This window comes from Lathyrus oleraceus, chromosome 4 (genome assembly GCF_024323335.1).
Source record: "Lathyrus oleraceus cultivar Zhongwan6 chromosome 4, CAAS_Psat_ZW6_1.0, whole genome shotgun sequence".
NCBI lineage: Eukaryota > Viridiplantae > Streptophyta > Magnoliopsida > Fabales > Fabaceae > Lathyrus > Lathyrus oleraceus.
This window is the reverse complement of record NC_066582.1, coordinates 318,217,040-318,224,608: the sequence shown is the minus strand read 5'-3', so window position 1 is coordinate 318,224,608 and position 7,569 is coordinate 318,217,040. Positions and strand designations below refer to the sequence as shown.

The window sequence follows — 7,569 nt, the reverse complement described above, 5'->3', positions numbered from 1 at the left end:
GTCATTCAATGTCAAAGTTGGAAGTGTGCAACCGAGTTTCCGTAGTATAGGGTTCATCCATGGTAACGAACAACACTCAGATGCTGTGATTGAAGATGATAAAGACGAAGGTTGCGCCAACTTTGTAACGCATGGCGAGACTTGTAACAATTGGGTTGCTGTTGATATTCCTGTTATCGTTCACCGTTCTAAGTAATTTGTTTTCATGTTTTAAGAAAAATCCTTCTCCTATGCCTAAGGGAGAAATGAACATTGTTAGGCATTTTCAATTATCATTAATAAAATGCAATTCTATTCATCCACATCTATGATGTTTTATTTTTACTTTTTGTCTTTCTAAAAATGGTAATCATAAAAAAAACATAAATAAATAATAATTGTCCTTCTGCATAATATTTGGTCACAATTCACTTCTTTAAAATCAAAATATCAAATTATTATGCAGGTTGGTTCCCAAACCCATTGAATACAATGATCCTACTACCTCTTCAAACTTTGATTTCCTTGTGTTTGAGGCTGAGGAAGAGACTGATGATGAAAAGGTATCTGATGAATTATCTCATCTACTTGAGCATGAGGGAAAAGCCATTCAACCTTTCGAAGAACATATTGAGTTAGTCAACTTGGGTTCCGAAGATGATGTGAAGGAAGTCAAGATTGGGTCTCAACTGTGTCTAGAGGCTAAGAAGGGGTTGATTGATCTTCTTTGAGAATATTCAGATGTGTTTGCGTGGTCCTATCAAGACATGTCTGGTTTGGATTCTGAGATTGTGGAGCATAGATTGCCATTGAAGCCAGAATACCCTCCGGTCAAGCAGAAGTTGAGGAGGACTCATCCTGATATGGAAGTAAAGATAAAAGAAGAAGTACAGAAATAGATTGATGTTGGTTTTCTTGTTACTGATGTGGGTGTCCAATATTGTGTCTATTACGAAGAAGGATGGAAAACTCCGTATGTGTGTTCATTATATAGATTTGAACAACGCTAGTCCGAAAGATGATATCCCTCTACGACACATCGATATGTTGGTAGACAATACAACTAAATTTAAAGTCTTTTCGTTTATGGACGGATTTTCCATTTTTAATCAGATCAAAATGGCACCTGAAGATATGGAGAAGACCACATTCATTACGCCCTGGGGAATATTCTGTTATAGAGTGATGCCTTTCGGTTTAAAGAGTGCTGGTGCAACATACCAGAGAGCTATGACCACTCTTTTTCATGATATGATGCATAAAGAGACCGAAGTTTATATTGATGATATGATTGCTAAATCGAGTAATGAAGAAGAGCATGTTGAGCATTTGTTGAAGTTGTTCCAGTGTTTAAGGAAGTACAAACTTCGCTTGAATCCCAATAAGTGTACTTTTGGTGTTTGGTATGGTAAGTTGTTGGGATTTATTGTCAACGAGAAGGGTATTGAAATTGATCCTGCCAAGGTCAAAGTAATACAAGAGATTCCTGCGCCCAAAATAGAGAACCAACTTAGAGCTTTTCTCAGCCGCTTGAAATATATCTCAAAGATTTATATCGCATATGACTTCCACATGTGCGCCTATATTCAAGCTTCTTCGGAAAGATCAGTCTTGTGATTGGACCGAAGATTGCCAGAAAGCTTTTGACAGTATCAAAGAGTATTTGCTTGAGCCTCTGATTCTGTCTCCGCCTATTGAAGGAAGACCATTGATCATATATTTGATTGTGCTTGAAGAAAGTATGGGTTGTGTTCTTGGTTAGCAAGATGAAACTGGAAAGAAAGAATATGATATTTACTACCTCAGTAAGAAATTCACCGACTGTGAGACTCAGTATTCTATGCTTGAAAAGACTTGTTGCGGATTGGCTTGGGTTGCTAAGCGTCTGCGTCAGTATATGTTGAATCATACTACTTGGTTGATATCTAAAATGGATCCAATCAAGTATATTTTTGAGAAGCCTGCTTTAACTGGGAGGATTTCCCGTTGGCAGATGTTGTTATTCGAGTATGATATTGAATACCGATCTTAGAAAGCTATTAAAGGTAGTGTCTTGGCTGACCATTTGTCTCACCAATCGATTGAAGACTATCAGTCAATACAATATGATTTTCCTGACGAAGAGATCTTGTACTTGAAAATGAAAGATTGCGATGAACCATGGCTTGAAGAAGGGCCAGAACCTTATTCCCATTGGGGCATGGTATTTCATGGAGCTGTTAATTAGAATGGTAATGACATTGGGGCAGTGATTATTACTTCGCAAGGCACTCATTTTCCGTTTACAGCTAGATTGACTTTCAAGTGTACGAACAACATGACTGAGTATGAAGCTTGCATTATGGGGCTTGAAGAGGCCATTGGTCTTAGAATTAAGTATCTTGACGTCTATGGAGATTCAGCTTTGGTTGTGAATCAGATCAAAGGTGAATGGGAGACGAATCAACCCAGTTTGATACAGTATAGAGATTATGCGAGGATGATTTCAACTTTCTTTACAAAGGTTGAGTTTCATCATATCCCTCGAGATGAAAACCGGATGGCAGATGCTCTTGCAACGTTGGCTTCAATGATTGTGGTGAAATTATAGAATGAAGTTCCTAATCTGACTATGATGCGTCTTGATAGGTCAGCACATGTGTTTTTCGTTGAAGAGGTTAAAGATGAGAAGTCGTGGTATTTTGATATCAAATGTTTCCTTCAAAGTCATATTTACCCGTCTGGGGCATCTTTGAAAGATAAGAAGACTTTGAGGAGATTATCAGGAAATTTCTATCTGAATGGTAATGTGCTTTACAAGAGAAACTTCGATATGGTTCTGCTCAAATGCGTGGATAGACACGAAGCTGACTTATTGATGACTGAAGTCCATGAAGGTTCCTTTGGTACTCATTCCAATGGACATGATATGGCTAAGAAGATGTTAAGAGCAGGTTACTATTGGCTGACAATGTAATATGACTATTGTAAATTTGTGAAGAAACGCCACAAGTGTCAAATTTATGCAGACAAGATTCATATTCCACCGACACTGTTGAATGTTATTTCCTCTCCACGGTCCTTCTCCATGTGGGAAATTTATATGATTGGCATGATTGAGCCTAAAGCTTCGAACAGACATCGTTACATTCTGGTGGATATTGACTACTTCAAGAAATGGGTTGAAGCGGCATCATATGCAAACGTAATCAAGCAAGTTATTGTGAGGTTTATTAAGAATCATATTATATGTCGTTATGATGTGCCAAGCAAGATCATTACTGATAATGGATCAAACTTGAATAATAGTATGGTGGAAAGGACTTCAAGATTGCACATCATAATTCTTCTCTCTACAGACCTAAGATGAATGAGGTTGTTGAAGCTTCCAATAAGAATATTAAGAAGATCATTCAGAAGATGGTTGTGACGTACAAGGATTGGCATGAGATGCTCCCATTTGCTTTGCACGAGTATCATACATCCATCCGCACTTTAACAGGGAAAACCCCTTTTTCCCTTGTTTATGTGAATTCAGATGCAGTCAAGAAATACTTCACCTAAAAAGAAAAGAACAACTCGCTAAGTTGAAAACTCGAAAGGGCGGCTTAGGCAAAAATGAGCGTCTCGGTTAATTGAAAACCCGAAAGGGCGATCCAGGCAAAAATTAGAGACATAAAATAGAGAATTTATCCTGATAGATTAAGTACCCCACCTTAGGGAAATCTATGCAAAAATAGGGACCATGGCAAGTAACTGCATTCGATTGATCTCCGGTCTTGAGAAAAGTTTTGAGCAAGTCAGTCAACTCTGATTCATCATCTTCAACCAAAGCAAAGAGCACATTGGATTGTAAAGTTGGTAGAGAGATTAGTGATCATTGTATTCAATGTAGCCATTTTCCATATAAATTGCCATTTTTCAACTTTTGTAAAGATCTATGAAATCTTGTCATTTACAGACTACCATTCTATTAAATAAAGTTGAATTTTTTATCCAATTGTTTCTACTCTCGTTTATTGTTCAGCTAAATTGAATTGAATTTTTATGATGATAATATTGAAATTTTTGAAATAATAAAAATTATTTTTCTTAAAATAATAAAAATTATTTTTCTTAAAATAATAAAACCAATTACTTTTAAAAGCAACCGATTTCAGTATGGGATATCAATAACAGCCTAAAACCATGTGAGTCCCAAAGTGCAGAGCGTTATTAGTTTTCCCCAAACAGTTGGTTTGGTTATTTTTTCCTCCCCAACGGCAAATAAGTCTCCCCAGCTGAGTTGGTTAATCGTCTCCCTATCTAAGTTGTAGGCGCATATTCCCAACGGTATACAACGGTTGGATTTCTCGTTTTCAGCAATGATGAAGATTGAAGGGAAGCGGTGGATTCTTGATGGAGGTCGAATGGTTTTTTGAGAGGAAACTACAGATTTTCGGATTGAGGTATACTTTCTTTTCCGCTTCCTGTCCTTCCTCGCTTCCGTCTTTCTTTGATCTCCTTCTTATCTTTTCTCCGCATATGATTCTGCATGCTGTTGTTCTCGCAGATGAATGGACTTATGATTGTTCCGTGTTAGAGCTTGGTTGTGCGCGTTGCAGAAGAAAATATCGGTTGCGGCAATGGAAGCTGGTTGCAGATTTTGGTCGCAGCACCGACTTATAGCAGAACCAGGATTGAGAACGAAACTGGAAGAAGGTTGAAGAACCAATTGGCTAGTGCAGGTTGAATCAAAGGATGATCGAAGGTTGAAGGAGATGAAGAAGATTGATGATGGAATAATGGAATTGGGGCTGGATTTGAAGCTTCGAGAAGATGGATGAAAAATGAGCCACCCAATCTGAACCGTGAAGGTACTCATTTTGCTTTCTGAATCCCTTCTTCTACTCTGCCTGTTATGAAAATCGGTTAGAAGAAAAAACAGTTAGAGGTTGAAGAAGAAGATTTGAGTGAAGAGTGTGAAATTTGTAGAAAAATCAAGCCCCTCCAAAAGTTGCAGCGAGGTTAGTTTTATAGTGGTTATGGAATGAGTTATAAGTTTGTTAGAGTTTGTTAGAGTTGGTTAGAGAGGTTATTAGAGTTGGTTATTTCGGTTATGAATGAAACAGTTAGTTGAAAAATGTAAAATCCAAAATAATTCTCTTTTTGAAACTGCACCCACTGTCTCCCTTTTTTAGTTGTCAGCTTTATGAATGAAGTTGGTTATAATAGTTGGTTTATGGACAATTAAATTAATTTGATTTTGTTCTGTTAATTCTGCAGGTTATAATCAGATTGTTGGGAGTTAAGTTGAGTCCGAACATCAGTCTCTGAACCTCTCCTTGCTGCTGCCAGGTCCGACGCGTCGTCATTGTTATACTAAAGGTGAGATGTTATGATGCTTTATCATTCAAAATGTATGGAAATGTGAATGCATAGCCTGATATTATATGACGCATTGCTGATGTATGGACTGTTGTGTGGTTTGTAGCAGGGTGTGTGGCTCGGGCTTAATGGACTGCACACTAGTTATACAACCTTGTGTTCATGCCTTGATTCAAAGTTCTATTCTAACATGGCTTAGGCTTCAAGCTGGTTATGGTTTACGGCCTCGCAGATTTGATGTAAGCAAGTTCTGTGTCTTAACTCTGCCTTTGAGCTTGATTGCAACATGGTTCATTTGGTAGGTCTGTGTGTTAGAGAACTTAGCTGATTTTGAGAAATGTTAATTTGTGCTTTCACTTAGCAATTACAATTCGTTTACTTTTAACTTGTGGTGTGCTGAAAAGCCTTGGTATTGTTGGACCTTTTTAGGATGTGAGTTGTTCTTTAATTATTCTTCTGTTATGTAACAGGCCAATGCAGGTTGAGGTTGAAGACCGTGTGGTTATCGTGTGCAGTGTAATCCGGTAATTCACACTTAATTCCGGTTATATTCCGGTTATGCTTTTGTATCAAAATTTGTTAATTTGTTTTTGTTAGATGCAGTTGGTAATGCTTAGCATATGAAATTCAGTTGCCAATTGATGCTATGTGTAATGCAGGATGCGGTACGATGTGAGATGCCTAAGCTGCCATAGAATGGCCATGTGACAGCATGTAAAATCATTGGCTCATGGTTGGCTGGTTGAACAAACAAAACCTTCCTATGAACATACCAAGATGGATTTGGCCAATCAAGATCGACTACAGAACAAGGATGGTTAGGATATCTAGGGGTGTATAGCTTTCAATTCGGTTCCGTATTGAAATCTGAATTTGGTTTTGTATTGAATTTGAATTTGGTTTTGTATTGAATTTGGATACAGTTTTGGGCCTTTGGGGTTAAGATCATTTCTAAGGTTAAATTGGAGCAAAAAACCTGAAATTAAAGTCGAAATTCCAAGGTTCAATCACAATTGGCTAAGATTAATTCCAATAAAATTAGAACCAATTCTAGAAGGAGAAACCAACGAAACCAAATCTAAAAAACCCAAAATCCAGTTAGGATCAAAGTTAAATCAAATCAATTAAAATTAATTTCAATATTCTAAAATCAATTAGAGGTTAGAATTAATCCAATGGAACCTAATTCCAACATTCTAAAATCAATTGAAAATTAAAATTAATTCACTTAATTCTGACATTCTAAAATCAATTAGAAATTAGAATTAATTCACTTAATTCCAACATTCTAAAATCAAATAGAAATTAGAATTAATTCAAATCAAATTGAAAAACGTAATACCTTGATGACAACGACATGCAGTGGATCATGGATGCATGATTGAGCTTATGCATGGAGCATGAAGATATGTGATATTATTCTCTAGTTAAAGAATGAATGAAAAGATAGATCAGGAAGGGCAAATTTTGGGGTACTGCCCCTATTTAATCTTCTTGGACCTGAATACAAGAATTACGGGAGCTTTTCAGGTATTCAAGGTAGAAGAGGATTCAATACTACGTATCCAAAAAATTGCCCATTGAGGACAAAGGTAATGTGATGAGAATTTAGTGGTTTGCCAAGCAAAGGTTGGGCTTTGGGTTAATCAATAAAACTTTATTTTTTTGTCTTTTCTTGCTTGAAAGGCTTCATGTTATGCTTTATGAATGTTATGCATGAGTGAAACGACGTGGTTTATGCATGATGATGATTTATGTAATGGTTAAGCCAGATGCTCACATAAAGGGCGGTGGGGATTTTGGGCTAGGATATGGGATCATCCAGACCTAATTCTCCGACACCAACTTCAAGCCCAAAAGTTGTTGTAACACCTCTAGATTGTGTCTGAAACATGGAGAGAGCTCGTACCTGCGTAGCCTGCCTCTGTCCCAATATACTGAATATTTGCAACAACTGTCTCAGTCACAAGTTATGGAGTGACCTCATCATCTGAACATCTCAAACTGGTTTGCCCCAACGTCTTGAAATTGTATTCCTTCGATCAACCATCTTGGGAAGGATTGACTTCTCGTGCTCTTGGGGTAGCTTGCCCCAATGTGAGCCTTGAAGTGGTATTTGCCCTTATCCGGCTGATTTTGAGAGATTTGTATATTCTTGATATGGTTGCCCCAGATTGATTGACTCTTGAAGAGATCTGAGCTATGAGATATCAGGAATTTGATTAGTCTTTCCATTGTGAGCTT

The 7,569-nt window shown here is 37.3% G+C and overlaps 1 long non-coding RNA gene across 5 annotated transcripts; it reads left to right on the top strand.

Moving 5' to 3' along the window:
* The first annotated feature begins 4,144 nt into the window (after positions 1-4,144).
* On the top strand, positions 4,145-6,381 carry LOC127135488 (uncharacterized). Of its 5 annotated transcripts, none has more exons than XR_007808578.1 (6): positions 4,145-4,406; positions 4,511-4,964; positions 5,224-5,325; positions 5,435-5,564; positions 5,796-5,849; positions 5,985-6,381. It is a non-coding gene; the product is annotated as an uncharacterized LOC127135488 (long non-coding RNA). The 5 variants fall into 5 exon arrangements; XR_007808579.1 differs by having other exon boundaries at positions 5,435-5,623; XR_007808576.1 differs by having other exon boundaries at positions 4,511-4,814; positions 5,435-5,849.
* Positions 6,382-7,569: the final 1,188 nt, after the last annotated feature.